A 19275-nucleotide genomic window follows, 5' to 3' on the forward strand; every position below is an offset into this window, starting at 1 on the left:
TCCCGGAATTAAAATTTTCCTTCTCTCGTCAGCTACTCCAATCCAGCATTATTTGCAAAATCATCTATACTCGTACAAGTACGATTATCACAAGTGGAAACCACAACCACAAACATGCAAGAGTGAGCAACCAAAAAATATCATATCATGTAATGGAGTATAACCACATTAAATGCAAATTATAACAAATCATAGCATCATATCTCAACGAAAAAAAATAATATTACGACCAAACTATCAGACCCGAGAATAAATGTAATAAATAGGAAATTAAATGATTTGAGTTTTGAATGTTATTGTTGGCAATTGGTGTGAAGTTTAGGTATTTTTTAGAATTATAATTACTATGTTAATTTTTTCATGATATTATTATTAAAATGCAACATATTATTGGTATGTTGGTAATTGGGTGATTTATGTGTGTGTGCGTGATACTATTAATGTCATGTGTTGGCTTGTTAATGGAAGGGTGGTTTAGGATTGAATGAGTGTGGGTTCAATTCTAAGGAGAAAGAGAGTTAAGGAAAAACTTTTGTTTTATTTATATTTTGCCTAGGGGTAAAATGGTCTTTTACTTTTATTTAATTGGTGTAGAAATTAAATAAGTAGGTGTAGGAAGTAAAAAAGTTTGAATTAAATAAAATATAAATAAAAGACTAGAAAACATGAGATAGAATTAAAGATTTAGATAGATTTGTTTTTAAAAATATATTATAATAAGAGATAAAATATTAAAGATAAAGTTGAGTTGATTTATAAATATTAAGATATAGAGAAAGGGGAGAAGTGTGTTTAGAAACCATAGAAACTCAAAATCAAAGAGAAAGAGCAACATAAAACCCTTAGTGCAAAAGAAGATTGGCGGTATTTTGGAGTTGTAGATAAAGCCTTAGGATTGGTCAACGTATGGGGAAACTTACCTTTGTTTTATTGTTTTGATGAATGTGGATATATTCTTGATTTTCTTTAGGAGTATGATGAATGTTTTAATTTGAATGTTTCATCACCACTAAAAATTTATTTTCATTATTCACATCAAGAAACCTGATGTGTGGAGCATGTGACATCAACTCAATTTTAGCATCATCAGGTGCATTAGGATAGTAAAGAGGATCATCAATAATCATCATAATCTCATCTTGTGAGAAGAAGTCAACACCTAAAGTAGTTGACTTTGTTGCTTCATCATTAACAAGTTCAACAACATCTTTAGTAAAATTTGTATGTGCATAGTAGACATATTAATGTGATGTGATTCTATAGTTGGTTGTTGATTTGATCTTTGAATCTTGATGTTGTTCACATCAGCTATCCGATTTTGCAACCTCTGATCAATGTCCTCTCTCATTTTCTTACATTTAATATATTGCTCAACCATTATCTTCTAAAAGAAATCTAACTCGACCTCCCTAGCTTTGTCATTCATTAGTTGACTTAAATCATCAGACATTTATATTGCTCTAATAGTCAAGTTTAGAAGTACATCTTTTATGTCGTAATGAAGTGCTCTAAACTCTATAGTATCAGGAAATCTCGGATAAGAGTGGATGGTGGAATTAACACTTAGAAGTAATTCTCAAAAATTGTTGTTACTTGCGTCCTCCATCATGTTGCATACCATTTTTTCATTTTCATACCACTCATACACAATATTTTTTCATCGTTGATCAACTCGCAACCTTTCATCTATAACTTCTATAACTCGCAAATTTTCAAAATGTCATATCTCAACCAACTTCAAAGTGTAATATAAGGCCTATTTGCTTGATTAGCCTCGAACGCCTACAAAGGATAGAAGCACAAGATTAAGGAGAAAAAACATGTTTAGTAGGAAAGGTTTTTCATCTTCCTTCTCTTTTTAGGGTTAGTTTTATGTTGACTTTTATTTTGTTGACTTAAGTTGAGTTTACCTTATTGACTTGGCTTGAGTTAAATTTTTGACGTTTGACCTTGGGCTTTTGTTTTGTAGGTCATGCTAGTGTCAACTTCGAGGAGGAGAACACCACTTGGAGTTGAGAATAGCCTTTGAAGTACTTGAAAACACTAGAAAAGGGGTTGAATAGTGTTTTTGAAAAACGTTTTTTGCAACCCTTCTAATGTAGCACTTTGTCGAGTGTGTAAAATATTCTTTAAAAAGCTTAGACGCTCGACTTGAAATATATGCGTTAATAAGATCGTTGTGCTATTCAGAATATTTTTACTACAATGTTTGTAAGAACGTCCTTTAAAAGTAAAGGATCGTTTAGTCTAGAAGTTCTTATATTTTCAAATATAATACTCAACTGCAGGTTTTCTAATTGTTTAGTAAAAAGAAGAGAGAATAACACAAGAGATTTTATACTGGTTTGCTCCAAATTTCTTCACTTTTTCATGCTATGCTTGAATTGACTTCTTGTGGTCTTGATTATTTGTTATTTTTGGATTTATCTTTAAGGTGCCATGAAACTTTAACCAATTTATTTTTCACACCTCTATGAGCTCAACTTAGTTGTAGTTACACTAGTAGCACACCTCAAAATATCCAAAGAGCATTTATGCAACTAAAAAACTATTTTTATCATGTTTTTGTATCTCATGCTCAATAAACCTAATTATAACAATTTCTAATTAAAATATACTATTAAAGTACAAAAATGAATATTGAGTAATGATTTGATGTATAGTAAATTAGTAATAGTGTAGTAGTAAATGGGTAGTGAAATTCAATCTCAACACGCTCATTTTCATCAAATTAGTTAACTTTATTTATCTTTTATATTTTATTCATCTTATGCAACCAAAACATTGTTTCATCACAAATCTAAATATATTTAAGATTACTAAGAAATCTGAGCAAATTCCTGTGGATATGACCTTGTTTTTTACTACAATTGAACTAGTGCACTTGTGAAAATTTAACAAATAGAATAAAAATATTGAACTATACTCTAAAAACGATATCTTGAATATGTTTATTACATTTATGTTTCATACCTATAGTTTTATCACCATAAAAAAAGGGCGATTGTTGAAACCAGACGATACATGATAACTGTATAGATAAAATGTCCAAGTATTTTGTATGATAACAAAACATTATATAATATGAAAAAGTATGTTATTAATTTTGATGATAACAAACACCATGTGAAAATGAAGATATATGTGGTTATTCATATAATATGTTTAGTCTTGCATATATTAGCTCCTTAGTTGTTAAACAGTAGACTCTATTAAAGCAATGACTAGATGAAGTAAAACTAGATTAAGTAACCATTAGACTTTATACTAATTTGATGACACACTAATTAGATGTTGTATAAGTTGTCACTATACATTTGATTATTGAACGTGTGTTCATTAGTTAGTAAGCCTTACCAAAACCATAATAATGCATAATAGACGAAATATAAAGATTAAATTAAACAAGTCTAAAAGTGAAGAGTAGACGAGTTCAGTCAAAAATGTTGGCCATACGTCTTACTTTAAACGAGTATACATGAAAATGAAATAGAAAGAAACACCAGACCATTACATGCATTAGACAAGTCTAAAAGAGCTTCACCATTTTGGCTAAGTCATTTATTTCCTTTAATTATGGATTGAATATTTGAATTAATATTTTCATCTCATTATTTGGAATTAAAATTATTGAAGTAGTGACAACGTTTAAAATTATCTCTTTATAATAAAATTTGAATTAAAGGATTTCATAAAAGAAATTGTATTTGAAATTAAAATAATTGTAAAACGGTGAACGAAATATTTTATAAATGACCACCACTATTTTGGTTATATGTTTTGGTTAGTTTTTCTCTTGTTAATGATACATTCATTAAAGGTATCATTTGATAGTTCTTGAAATTACTTCAAAACACTACTTTTTACTCAACAAAAGGATGGCTTGTATAGCGAGTGCAATTGTCAAACAAATACATTGTCTATTGGGTACACCATCTTATGAGTGCTTCCTGAAGCAAGCACTTCATCAAACAAGTACTCATCTAAAGAGTATTCGACTACTTAAATCTTAACACTTGTGAGTGTATTAGTTTGATATTATTGACTTCTACCTATCTTAAATTTGTAATTTAAATTGATCTCATCTTAAAAGAATTACCTTTTAGCCAAATAATTTCAAACTCACTTGACTCCCCATGTCTATTTTAATATTTTTATTTGTATTCTTAAGTTCTTAAAGGTCACTTACAATTTTAAAAGCTTACTTATAATATAACCATTTGACTCAGTTGTCATACTTCAGAATCCAACTTCTTCCATTCCACTCAAAACCTCATACAACACCATATTTTGACAGGAATCACTCAACATCCAATTCATCACCTATCAATAACCATATAATATAGTATTTCAATGAATGAATCATACACCAAAATGCTCGAACTAGATAACTTTTCATCAATAACAAAACATAATATTTTAATGAATTAGTCATATAATCAATAGACAACATAAACAAATTACATAAATTGGGCGAAAATGACAAATGCATAATAACTTATAGTCCAACATCAACATGTAGCTCATACCATGACATCAACTACTCATAATTAAAAGTAACTAGTTCAATTCCCTTACATGTTCTTAAGGATTCATTCCTTTTGATTTATACTGCAAGCACTCTTGTAACTATACTTAACTACACACAAAGAAAACTTTAAATCAACTATCTGAACATGACTTAAAGATATTTTTTATACAGAGACTCATATTAAACTTGATGGAGTCACATGCAAGCATGGTTCACCCATATATAAACACGTCGAGAAATGGACTCGAAAAGAAAGGTTAAAGATGAACTTACTCAATTTAAACTTCTAATTGATTTAAAAGATAAGTTCTAACACCAAAACTCCTATGGTGTCTTAGGATTTTAAACCAACAAAGCAAATACACCTAGATTTTTAGATAAAAGCAAGACAAAGATAAAAAAGTGTATTTTAAAGAAATATTAGGGTTTATAAAATAAACTTGATCACAAAGCTATTCTTTTATTGATCATACCATTTTAAAATAGTAAGATAATATTAAGATAATCAAGTTTCACATTATAAATATCTATTTTCCCTTATACACACTATTCATCTACTCCAACACATTCTATCTTATTCATGCACGCAAACATTCATTGTTTTTACTACATCATCTACATATATATTGTTTATTCCTCTCACAGCATCTGCTAAAGCATCTACAACGCTTACCCTCACCTAGCCTCTGTTATGTAGTTACACAAAGTCTACCCTATGCACTTACACATAGTGTCTACCTAGTGTAACTGCATTAGATTGTCATCATTTTTTAAATTTTTACTTTTTAAAATGGTTGTTACACAACAGTTGTCATTAAAAAGTTGTATTTATTTACAAAATTTTATGTAGGCCTTTCTTCAAAACGGTTAATCGTCAATAAAAATGAATCTTGAAAAACATAATGATTTGGCAGCTTTTCAAATAATTATTATATCTCTTTCAACTTTAGTAAAAAAAATCATATTAAATTTAAATATGAAGAACTAATTTTTTACGTTCAGGAAAATTTAAAGATTATTTTTTCAATGAAAATTAAAAAGAAAATACACCGTACTTAACAAACGGAAAAGTACATAAACTAAAGGACATTTTTCTTTGTATATAAGTTGTTGACAAGTAGTGTACCGGTGCTATGTACTTACCCATGACAAAGAGTGATAGTTAAGTTAATCAAGTTTAATTAGAAAAAACCAAACTTTGATGACTGTCTAATGGTCTTAACCACATAAGTATACATAATTATGGTTGATCACGTGCACATGACATCATTAAAATCTCTAACATATTGCATGCTGTTTCTTTTTACCTATTCTAACAAGGGATTAAGATGTATATACAACAGATTTTTAACTTTTTATGTTATTTTCTTCTTTGTGCAGCTTAACTTGATCCTTAAGCGACACTGTTGGGCCTAATATCCACCTATATGCCTTTTATTTATCAACTCCAGATTTTTCTGTTGACTCATGAGATCTTTATACGAACTTTATACGCAGAGACAAGGATATCTGAATGTTACAACCTAATAAAGAAACCAGATTTCATATTGTAACTTCCAAGTAAGAAGAAATAACATAGGAGACATCACTGATTAGAGGGAAAAGTTCCACGACAACAAAGATTTCTATGCCAGGTTAGATAATTGATATGAAGTGACTTTTGGAGGCAAATAAAAGTATAATATTAGAGATCCAATTACAAATCAATTATTTATATGTTAAAATATGATTTTAAACTTATTTTATTCCAACAAATCTAACTTGTAATTAATTTTTGTTATCTATTTATAAAATAAAAGACAATATATTAATAATTATTGGAGTAATTCATTATTAAATTAATTTTAACTCATAATTTTAATACAATATTAAAAAATAGATTTTAAGTTTTATTTTATTTTATAAAATAAATTTATAAAATAAAATTTTGATTCATTTATATATTATAAATTATGTATAATTGATGTGAATTTGAAAAAAAAATTAACCCAACGTTATACAATGGTTTTACATTAGCCCTTTATCCCATGATGACTTTTGTCTCACGGAATCAAACTTCTTATGTACATATATATATTACAATTGATAATTTCCTTTTATATGTACATATATATTACAATTAGTGTTTTTTATTTCGATTTGAAAAATAAAAGCATAGTTTTGAATTTTATTTTGAAGCTAGCAGTACTAAAGTACTGTGAATGACAGTAATCTCATTGTGGATGAAAATGTTTCTCGTGGATGAATGAGGTGCAATTATTAGCTAGCACATCATCAATTTTGTTCATTCATTTGCTTTTTTCTTGGCTAGGATAGGAGTCAGGAATTAATATAAAAATTACTTAAACTCCTCAATGATTTGGATGTGCAATTAGATTACCATGTTTCATGTACCATAAAAGAAATAGAATAATATGGCTTGTTAAATAATAAACTTTAAACATAATTTAGTTCAATAAAACTCAAGGTGAGATTTTTGCTAAGAATTGTTATTAAATCATTAACAAATGTTTAATCTCATAATCAAGATTCTCATTTATTAGTATGACGGTTGTGTTAGAAATCTCACAAGTAGTATGACAAAACCTACTTTACAAACTTCAAACACAAAAACTAAGGGTTGAATTCTATTTTAAAACTTTTGCGAAGATGCATGTAGTTAAAGAGGTGAAGTTTGCTTTGAGTGGGCTTCTATAATACATTCATGTACTTCACGCTCGCAATAGTAAGAGCAATCATCCATAGTCCAAACCCCTACACCTAAACCATCCCAACCTATCCAAAACTACACAAGATGTTAAAGACAAAAATCAACACCCTAAATTTTTTTATTAAAGTCAAACACAACCAAACTTAGAGTTTGAAAACATGAAGAAATTGCATCTGATAAACGCTGATCAATCAAATATCTCTTATAATTCGAGCTAAACTTGAAATATCAGTTAAATTTATTTGACGTAAGCATGTCAACACTAGCTAAGTTATGTACATAGTATGGTGAGCACTTTTATCATGCAAAGAAGTAAAAAAATAAATATACAATATAAGGAGATAAGTACTGCCATTATCATAGTAGTTTCACAAAGTTGAGAAGAGAAACTAATGAGTCATGGAGTGCATTAAATGTTTCTCTACATCAAAATTCGACAGGCAAAAAAGAATAGCACAAAGAAAACAAAGACATTAAGTGAGTTTAAAGTTTTCAACATATAGAAAGGGCTTTATAACAATCATCTCTTCTCAAACATATATAAAGACTCTTTTAGAAGAAGAAAAAATAAAAGAGCCATTATTTGTAAGTGCAAAAATTAGGCTAAATTTTTTTTGTGTCCTAAAGCTTTGTAAGAAAAATATGTGTGGTCACATCGGTAAACTAGTTGAGAGAGTTTAACTATTATATACGTTGAAGGACTCTACCCTCTCCAGTTAACTAAAATCATGATTTGTTTATCATTTAAACCTTATGTTTGTATAAGGTAGAAGTAACTTGTAAAAAGAATACTTAGTTTATCTTGGTTTTGGAGATATGGTCTTGGAGCAAATTGCTAAAGAAGTTTATCTTCCTAATTTGAAGGAGAGGAAAAATTATTTTCATAGACATACTTTGTTAACGAAGGGGATAAACCTCTCACGCATTTAAATCTTCGTAAAAACTTGTTGTAGCCTAGAAATATTTAAGCCAATGGAAAGTAATTCCTTTTGGCTGAATTTACTTTTTCTTTGCCCGTAGATATGAGAAGGGTTTTAACGATTCAAGTTTGAAATTTGTCTCTAAAATACTTTGTGTTGTAGCTTGGACTAAAGATTTTTTTCGAGCTTCTATGAAGCTCACAAAAACCCATTGTTGGGTGCGTATACATAGCCTTCCTTTGGAATATTGGTAGTCAAAGACAATTTTATCAATTGTATGTGGCATTGGCACACCCTTATCTTTAGATTATTATGATAAGAATAAGTCTTGAGGTTTCTTTGAAGGTGTCTTGGTTGATATTGATTTGTTATTTGATTTGTCTAATCAAATTATGGTGGAAAGACCACAATTTTTGTTTTCTACAACATCACATAAAAGTCACTGGCTTGGTAATCCAAACTATTTTACAAGATATTTCAAACAATTTTCACAAAACAAATTTGTTTTCTACACATCACAATCATTACTAATTTACATTAATAATCAAGATAGTTAGAACATAATGTTTTCTGCCAAATCTATGTGGATACGACACTTGTTATGCTATAAACTATGTAACATACTTGCTGGTATACTTGGGTTGTTGCGTGATAACCCAACAACCACCTCTAGTTAACATGCAACACACTAAATTTTGCGTTATGTAAAAGGTTGTCCTGGCTTTAGAATTTTCTTTCACAGTAAGTCAATTCTTTATCTTTGATTGGGCAACGTGCCCCGACATTTGCAAATCTATCACATGTTTTTCCATTTTTTGGGTGACTCTCTTATCTCTTGGAGATCAAAGAAACAACAAATCGTTTCTTAAAGTTCATCTGAGGCTAAATATCGAGCCCTTGAAATCACCACTTACGAGCTTTAATAGTTGACCTTTCTTCAAGAATTTCAAGTGTCTCTTCAAACTCCTTATTTTCTTTATTGTGACAATCAATTAGCAGTTCAAATAGCCTCAAACCCGATTTTTCACGAATGCACTAAGCACATTGAGATAGATTGCCACATTGTACGTGATAAAGTCATCAATGGCTTCCTCAAATTACCTTCCATATCAACCACCCTTCAAATTGTTGGCATCTTTACAAAATCTCTACACCATACAAATTTTCATGGTCTTTGTTCCAAGTTGGACATGTGTAATATATATGTCCAACCTTAGGGGCTTATATACTCGACCACACAACTTAACACAACTCAGCAGCAAAGTTCGACAACACATTTCATCACAACTTGACAACACAATTCGACAACATATTGTTCAGAGCTTTTATAGTTGTTATCCTCACTTTTCCATTTATGTTGTTTGATTTTTTCTTTCCATTCTATATAAATTCACATAGTATCAGACTCTACATGCACATATACTCTTTTAATTCTTTTCAATGATGCAAGTTTTCTGCTTTGTCTTTTTTTTTTCCTTTTTCCTTCACTTTTCATTTTGCCATGACAATCTAGTACCTCATGAAAATTTCTAAAAAATTTCAATTTTTTTTCTTGGATATTTAATAAATATATCAATTTAATTGTGATAAAAACTTTTTAACTGAACAATATTCACAGTAACTAGTTTAATTAAATATTTCTAGTTGTATTAGCATGTAGTGGAGTCAAAATCGTATAGTATAACTAATTTAGAAAGAATAACATAATATTATAATTAATATATATTTATTAAATGTTAAAGAATAAAATTGAAATAGCATAAATTATTTAATCTAATTTTGTTTTTATTCTTTGATGTGATTTGGTTAGAATAAAACATCTTTTACCCAATCAACCACGATACTCGCACTTGGCACATGGAGTGCAGCATCATCAACTATGAAAGACTATTTTATTCCATTTACTAACTGTTTCTAATTTTTCTTGTGTAAGTTTTTATTTTTTGGTTTTGGTTTTTTCCTCACTTTGGCCAAGTCTATATGCAGTGAAAGAGACAAAATGAAGAGAATAATACGTTACGTATCCCATAAGGAAATATAAAAGGCTTGGCTTTATGATTTGGTAGCTACTTTCATCTTTCAAAACATGTGTCAAAGACAATAGAATTGACCATAAAACAAGCCTACTATTTAGTGGTCCAACCTCATTTTGCATAATCTAGTATTCATACGTAAACCAGCGTTGCTGTGTTACCTATCTAATGTACGTGCATGGGTAACTTCTAATAAAATATTTTATTACACAGCGTTTCAAAGCAATGTTTTGACTTGTGCAAAAGCTTCTTTTTTTTAAATTCAGCTATTAATTAAAGACTTTTGATTTGTTATTTGTCTATCTCTTTCTCTCTATATAAAACAAGATTCAAGTAATTGCAAGAGTTTTAGAAGAATTATTTTTACATTTTTATTCCATCTGTTTTCCTATTTTTTCCTTAATGTAACAGATCAAATTATTAGAATTATTAAATTAAGAGAAATTGAAAGGTGAATATATGAAATAAATGTTGTGCACCAAACCTTGAATTTGACTAGTAAAAGAGTTATATAGAGTAAATTATAAAGTACACGAAATGAAGACCAATAGCAAAGAATAAACATCTATAGATAAAAATAAATAAAATTGACTTGTGTATTACACAAAATAAATATAACGTTCATCTCTTATCTCTTATGTGGTACACAATATTCTATTACCCCATACAAAACTTCCTTATAAACGACACAAAAATAACGATTATTATAATCACCAAACAATCTATTCTTCTTTTCAATAAATCATATGCTCGTTCATATAATTAGACCATCTACTAATTAGACTAGAAACACCTAAGTTTAAAAATGTGACCATGGTACGGCTAAAAGGCAGTGAATTAAAGTAGCAAGTTTTTTGTCTCAAAAGAGACAACATTGTGCAATCATATTTTACATTTCACATGGCAAAAATGGGATAAGATGATAAGTTCATAGAAGTAAGCTAGTTTTGTATAAATGACAGTGTATAAATCCTTATTCTATGTTGTGGAGATGTCCACCATTTCTATCTACCAAATAGATTAGTTTAGAAAAATGATAACTAATATTAAGAATATATGAGATAAAAGGCTAAAACGTTTTTTCTTAGACAAAATTTCTAAACTAAACATTCTCAACTTTGGAAAAATTGTCTACTCATACTACAATTTAAACAAACCAATAAAAAAAATTGTTCAAGAAGAAGATAAGTAAGACTAACGCTTTAATGTATGGAGTGAAATGGTGAGGTGGTAATCTATTATGGGTATATTTTGTTAGTTAAGCCCTTGTGTTGTCAGATTTTTTTATGCTTTAGGGTTCAAAAAGTCCATACAACTTTGATTGGTTTAGGATCACACTCATTGTGTACATAAATCTAAGAAAATGAGTTATTTGTTAAATACAATAATTTTACTATAGTAAATATGAAGACACATTAGACATATCTTTACCATACACCTCCAATGCACAAAAAACGACAATGTAAAATGGGACATTACATTCATTTCCAAATACTTGAAATTCCCACTATATGTCTATTGGTCTTTCAATTCAACTTAGGAAATGTGTTTACAAAGTCTTGAAAGAGGATCATCCCCTACTTTTATCATTTCGTCATCTTTATCAATATTAGGGTCTTGCACCTTCGTTTAACAATAGGGGAATTGAAATAAATATATGAAAAAGTTTAGCTTATGTATCTATAAATTATAAAAAAGGTATATGTTAAAGAGTACTTTCTATTTGTGCAACTAATGGAATTGTTAATCTTCTAGACCAAACAACAAATGTTCATAAGACCTCTCCTACAAATTCCTAAGTATAGACATAAGCTTTTCTTAAAACTTCTACTATAGAGATGTATTTATTTGACTCATTCTTTGTTCTAAATTTTCTTCAATATGCATCTCTATCTTTTTCAAGGCATCCTGACTTAAGAATTCAATAATCTATTATGGTAGACCAGAGTAATCTCGAAGTCCGCATAACTAGTAGTGTCCTGTACACGAACTAGGTGCTTAAGTCTTCCAATGGTCACATTAAGTATGTCGTAGAGGCCATTTGTAAGAAACAAACCCTGAGTGTCATGCTCAACTTAGGAATCCTATAAACACATATTCAAGTTTAATCATAAACATATTCATAATGAAATTTGATTTTGGGTTTAGGGTTTGTACTTCAAATTTTTTCAGCTATGACTTGAGAGAAATGTGAACTAATATGCCTATCATATACCAAATTTGACTGCCCTTCCACAACTTGTAGTGAAGAGGTGAATCTACTAGATTGGGAGATTTCAACCTTGTAGCCTATGCTTTAGACTTCCTAAAATGTTTCTCAAACAAGTGGGGGCATCATTAAGTCTTTTTCTTTGTTAGGATGATTCCCTTTTTTCCAACAACACAAAAGAACACAAGATAACGGTTAATAACAATGTATGATTTTAAAATTTGACTACATAAAACTGATTTGAGACCTCCTTGGTCATTTAGTACTTCAAGCATGAATTATGATTTCTTTCCTACCAAACACATATTATCATGTCAAGTCAGTCTTGAAGTCCTTCCAACACTTGACTAGGGCAGACAGGACCTTCTTGCGGATGACCTCAATGTTCAAATGAAGGTCGAAATTTTTTTGCAAAGAAAAAACTTAGGACATATTAATAACTTAAGTAAACATATGAAACATGTGATGTTAACATAAAATAGATAATTACCAAAATATATTGTCATAGCAAGTTCTCTTTTACCTCCTAAACCTCATCCCATGAGTTAATGAGAATAGAAACATGTTGTTTAGTTAACATACCAACATAGCTACTAAATTTAGTAGCATGTGGGCCAAACAGTTTACCACGTCAAGGATTTATCTCGATCGCACTATCAATTTGTCCAGTAGTGACTTCATGCACCTGAGTCATATATCCATTGGGTTCAATCTTCCCACTTCCTAATTTAGAGCCAAGTATACCTAAAAAATAACATTGTTAGTAAATCACTTTAAAAATCAATCATAACTTACACTATGATTATAAAAAAGGAAAATATAGTAATAAAATCAAGACCTACTAGGATGTTGCTATGTCCTCCCATATCATTTCATATATCATTATTACTCTAAATGGCATGCATGTTGTCAGCTATGCTATTGACATCCACTTGAGTTGTTATTGAAGAAAAGGACGTTGTCTCAATTATATCTAGACATCATCATGAGTTTCATGCATGCTTCTTCCTTCCAAGACAACTAATCATTTATGATTAGAGAGATTAGTGATATAGAATATTTGTCTTGTTTGGTATGTCATAACAAATGGTGCATTGTAACGCAACTTGTTAAGATCAACCAAAGTAAACCCAAACTCATTAGTCTTAATTAACACCCATATTGACATCAATTCATTTACACTAAAATACCAGACTTTAAATGTCACATAGTCAATTTCTCAAATGTCTTATATCATTCCAAAGTAACTCATAAATGTTATTATTGAAATTTTATCTTTTGAACTAAAAAATCCATAACATCATCTTGAATGGTAACCTCATTATTTTGAACTCTAATTTTATCATCTATTTTTAATAGAAATATAAGTTGTTTGAACCAAAATGAAAGTATGTTATTTTAAAAAAGTCTACTACATAGAAGAATTTAACGTTATAATAAATGCACAACAAAAGTGGAAGAAGCCAATAAAACCACTTCGCATGACTAAAACTACATGTTTAGTATGAGCACATAAAAATACTTTCATACCATAAATAAGTCAAATTGCTACACATGTGGTCATGACATTACATATCACAGAAGGAAGGACAAAGTCGTCACTTCTTACCTCTATTCAAGAAATATTCTTCAACCCTTATGTGTCTCCAACACCACAACACACGTTCAACTCCTTTTATGTTTTTTAAAATCTTTTGAAACATAGAATGAAAATCACTTGAATCAATTGTTACTAGTGAATTTTAAACACTATATTCTAGTAATATTATTCTTTTAACATTAATTTAGTTTTAATATCAAACTAGATATATCAAGAAAGCAAATTATATACACCAAAAATAAATGCAATATTTTGAGTCGTGATTGATTAATGTTAAGAAACAAAACTTTTAAAGATATAGTATATTTTCCTATTCAAAAATTTAAAAGAACAAGAAGAAAAAAAAAATATGTTGTGCATTCAGTTTTTATATCGATTCACTTTTCACAAAGTTGCATCCAATTTTCCAATCAACACTAGTTAAGCTTCTACTAAACTCAGTTTTACTAACATGTTGAACCAAGAAATAAACAAGGACACCTTCTTGCAACCTACATGAATTATTCTAACAAGTTGTTGATCCACTCTCGAAAACTTTATCCCAAAATAGCTAAACACACCAACAAACAAAGAAAACTAGAACAATCTACCTATTAACAAGGATTTCACACTATAGTAATTTATCACTTGTTGACTTTACACAACAACAAACTTTGACGAACGGTGCAAAGCAAAAATTAAGAACCATATTATGACATCTAAGCTTAAAGTCAGAAGATAATTTGTGTAAGAAGACTTAATCGATTCCATATACAAAACATGTATTTTTATAATTATAAATAATGATTTTATTACTTTTTTGTTATTAAAAAAATAAGCACACGTATACATGATGCATATGTTTTATGCAGTAAATATAAATCATATTCAATTATAATAGAAACTTAATACTAACTTACAATATTAGTAGATATATAAACTTTCAAAGCTAAAACATTTAGAGTTGGATATTATGAACTTTAAACCCGATGAGTTTATATAATTTTATCTTTAAAGCACATCCTAATAAGTTAAAAGAAAAAATAATTTATATATATATATATATATAAACAAATTTTAGTTCCTCTCTAAGTAATATTAAACTTTGGGCATATCAAAACAATCCTATCGTATTCTTTGTTTTGCTTCAAAATCAATTCTGATTTTCCAGGTTGAAAATAAAGCAACACTGCGTCGTTTCTACTTCATATGTCGCAACATAATTTGGATGATTCACCTAGTACCAACACACTTTCGTAGGATACAACCATGAAAAAAGACAACGTGTATTGTGTTTTAAACTCTTTGCTTGAATTGTTACTCACAAGTAACTAAACTTCAATTTTCTAATACAAACGCTTGACTCGCTTTTGAATCATCAAATCATAGTGACACATTTTCTTGGATGGTACCCATGAAAAATAACATCGCATGGCATTGTGCATCATGCTTCATCGCCAACTATGATGATAGTGAGTCATGACGAAGACTCTCAATCAGAATTTTCTAGGTCATGTTTTTTCTTCTTTTATTGTATTTTAAAACAAAAACAAAATAAATGAAACTTTCCCTCTTGTAACATTGCTTCTATATTCATCCCAACTTTTGTTTTTTTTTTATTTCCTTGCTTCACTATCTATTCTAAATTAACAATGGGTCTAGGTCACGCCTTAGATTATATAAATCGTGGATAAATATAACTTTAATTACTCGTTCTGGATATTAGAAATGACTAAATTTCGATTAACATTAACCTTAAATAATATTTTATTCTAATTAAGAGTGTTAAAAGGAGTCAATTCATTTCATATTAAACTAAATCATTACGATTTCATAAAAATGAACAAATCCAATTTGATTCAAGTGAATGAAAAATTCCATAACCCGACTTGATGGATCACAAATAAGTTATTTAGGTCAGTTGTCACATTTAATTATGTTTGTGTTTTTTCAATCTATTTTAAATATATATTAGTTTTAAACGGGTGTTTATCAATGGATTAGTGTTTTTCTGTGTTTGATTTATGTTAGTAAATATATATTATATTAAAAGATACCTAAAGGTTAGGAAAAGACATAGTAAATACTTTTAAGTTTATAATTAATTTTTTAGTAGAATCAAATGTGAAAATTAATTATAGATTTACAAAATTAGATGTTTAGTGAAAATTTTCAAAAAAGACCTTAAGTAACATATTAGCACAATTTTAAATCGGAGTCCTTCCAATAACTTGTCTTATCACCTCTTGCATGTCAACCAAGCTATCAATCCTACTTCCTTATCGAGAAGATAAATCTTTTGACTTTACCACCTTTTCAAAACCTATATGCTACATCAGTGCTTCTTTCCCAGAATATTTCGATTCTCAAGAAAAATAAAATCTTTTCTCGAATCTAAGTCATACAATGAGCATTAATAGATATGATAAATGATCACCAGCTATGACCAATACTCTTCCGTATTTAAGTTGAGTCGATCCCCCTAATCTCTTACATTTTCACTCTTTCGAGATCTCTCAATCCTCTTCTCTCTTGTAATCTCTCCAATACTCACTGACTCTTCAAGTTCTTAATCATCCAAACAAATGAAACCACATCCTAAACCTCTAGATAAACACAACCATTTTATCCTACTTCTGGATCAAGATGCATATGCCAACAAATGCTCCATCTTATCCAATATTCAAAACTTACTTGCCTTATGCGAGTAGTTCTCCTACCAAACCTACACCTTTCACAATTGGACCTTGCCTTACCACACCACTATTTCCTTCCTTTTTCCTTCAATCTCACCCACTTTTTTCACACAAATCCTTCCATGTCTTTCTCATCCATCACTCAACCCTTCCATTTCCATTTCCACCTTTTCTCTTTTAATCCTTCTCTTTTCCTCAACCTTCTCCTCCTCTAACCTTATCATCGCTAAGTTCTAATATGATCTAGCAGCTGAGATGATGATACCCTTCTTCTTCCCCGTCTTTAACTCCGACCGGGTGATGATGTTCTCTTTCTCCTTTGATATCTTTGATGTTTATCAAATAAGGGGGAGAAGAGATAGATGTCAACATCCCTAGGAGCATGTACTTAGGGGGAGTACACTAGATGATAGGCTAGAATAGGATAACATAAAATCAGATAGAGTCTTTAGGTTCGTAGAAGTCCTCATGCATAATATTGTATACATTTATGTCAATGTATTCTGATAAGTTTAAAGTGTTTGAATATATGTTTTTACATGTGTTTACCATTATTACTTATATATGCTATGATTACTTGTTATATATGCTCTGATTAATTATTACATATGCGTTGATTGATTATTATTGTTGATAGGGGAGCTAAACTTACCTCTTTATATCTTTGTTTTTTATGATGAACAGTAGAATGGTTTTATGGTTTCTTGCACAACAAATGACATAACAATTGTTTTATATTGATCATGTTTGTGCTTGATATGTGAATTAATTATTGATGAATCAATTATACTTAAAATAGATTGATAATCTCTTTTCTGGTTGAAATAATTGATTAAATATGGTATATAATATGTTAGATTTAACCAAATCACTTAGTAAGCTTAACAGGGGCAAATTGTTATGTAGTAATCGATTATACAGGGTATATAACCGATTAAAATAGAGTATAGGACATAATTTGTTTCAAAGTGAGATTTGTTTAGAATGAAAATTGGATAGACAATATGTTTAAGTGTTGGAATAATAGATTACATAAGTTTCCTAATCGATTAAATCAGAAAACAGAGTATAATCATTTGCATTTATAGCCTGATTTGTTATAACGGTCAAATGAATCAATAATTGGCTTAAGTGTTTAGATAATCGATTATATGCTCACGATAATCTGTTAAAACAAAAGCAAAAGCTTAACAGATTACATAAAAGTTCTAATCGATTATAATGCGTCAGGATTTGAAAAATCCTATATATGTGTGTCTTGAGACCTGTTTCAAAACAAGAATACGTTACCATTTTCAAATACTAATATTTTCATATTGAGTTGTGATTACAGGGGCTTTCAAGAAATTTTCTTGGAGAATCAAAGCTCCATTGGTTGATTACCCATCAAGATTCTATCAAGATTTTGTGCTAAAGTTGTTCTTATTCAATCTGCACTAGAGGACTGTGAGTGTTCTTGTATTGTAAGAGATTGAGGTTGTTCATTTCTTGGGTTGCTATATTGATTTTGAGTGGTGAGAGGAGAACATTGAGAGGGATGTCTCTATTGTTTTTGTACACTCAATCAATTATAGTGAATTCCCTTCAACTCAAGTTGTTGAAGGAGGACTGGATGTAAGCTTGTGACAGCCGAACCAGTATAGATTGTCTGTGTTAATCTTTCTCTACTCTTTCTCTTTTATTGATTCATTATTTTTTATTTATTGATTTCAAGAAAGCAAAAGAAATTACAAAGATTTCGAAAAGATCATTTAAAAGGGCTAATCCAATTCAACCCTCCTCTTGGCTTAAGATATAAGACCTTATTTTTCTTACAATTACATATGCTTTGATTGTTTGAAAACTAACCCTCATGCATATAAAACTTTGATAATGAATATAAACTAGAAAAGTGTTCAAACGATGTCTGAAAATCATGCTAAAAGCTTTTAAAATGATTTTGAAATACGAATGCACTTCTGCATTGACTGAAACTATATAGTTTATATGTGTATTTTTTAAACATTAAAGAGGGAGAGATTGTTAAGACAAGATCGTCTATAAGACTGAACTGTCTAAACGTCCTCATATGTTTTGAAGTTTAACAAACTACAATAAACAAACTGAGCATATGATAAAGTGTTATCTTTGGAAAATAATATATAATTGAAAGATAAGCGTTTTTAGAAAAAGCTTTATGGAATCTAAATGTGTTAAAGAAAAGCTTTTATAAACACATTAATACATGAGTAGACGCACAATCAAACAATTTCCTCACAAAATATGTCAATGAGATATATGAGAGTCTTACTAAACACACTTATGCTATACTTTCCTAAATAATGCTAGACAAGCTCTCACATAATGTATGTAAAAATGCTATAAATATTGTTCCAGAAACATGAGTTGAAAAACATCTCACTAAATGTGTTCTTGAACCAAACGAATAATCACTAGACAAGGTGTTGTTAGGAAAAGTATTGCAAAGGTTAAATGATACCTTGTGTTGAACGATGTTTTCATCCAACGATGAAACTTTCATGAACCGCTTGGTATCTCTAGTGGCATGCTTAAACGACAAAATCTTGCTCGAGCAGTAAAAAATATTAAAAGTTTAT

The sequence above is a fragment of the Vigna umbellata genome, chromosome 3, assembly GCF_029865625.1.
Source record: "Vigna umbellata cultivar VRB3 chromosome 3, Vumbellata_1.0, whole genome shotgun sequence".
In the NCBI taxonomy this organism is placed as follows: domain Eukaryota; kingdom Viridiplantae; phylum Streptophyta; class Magnoliopsida; order Fabales; family Fabaceae; genus Vigna; species Vigna umbellata.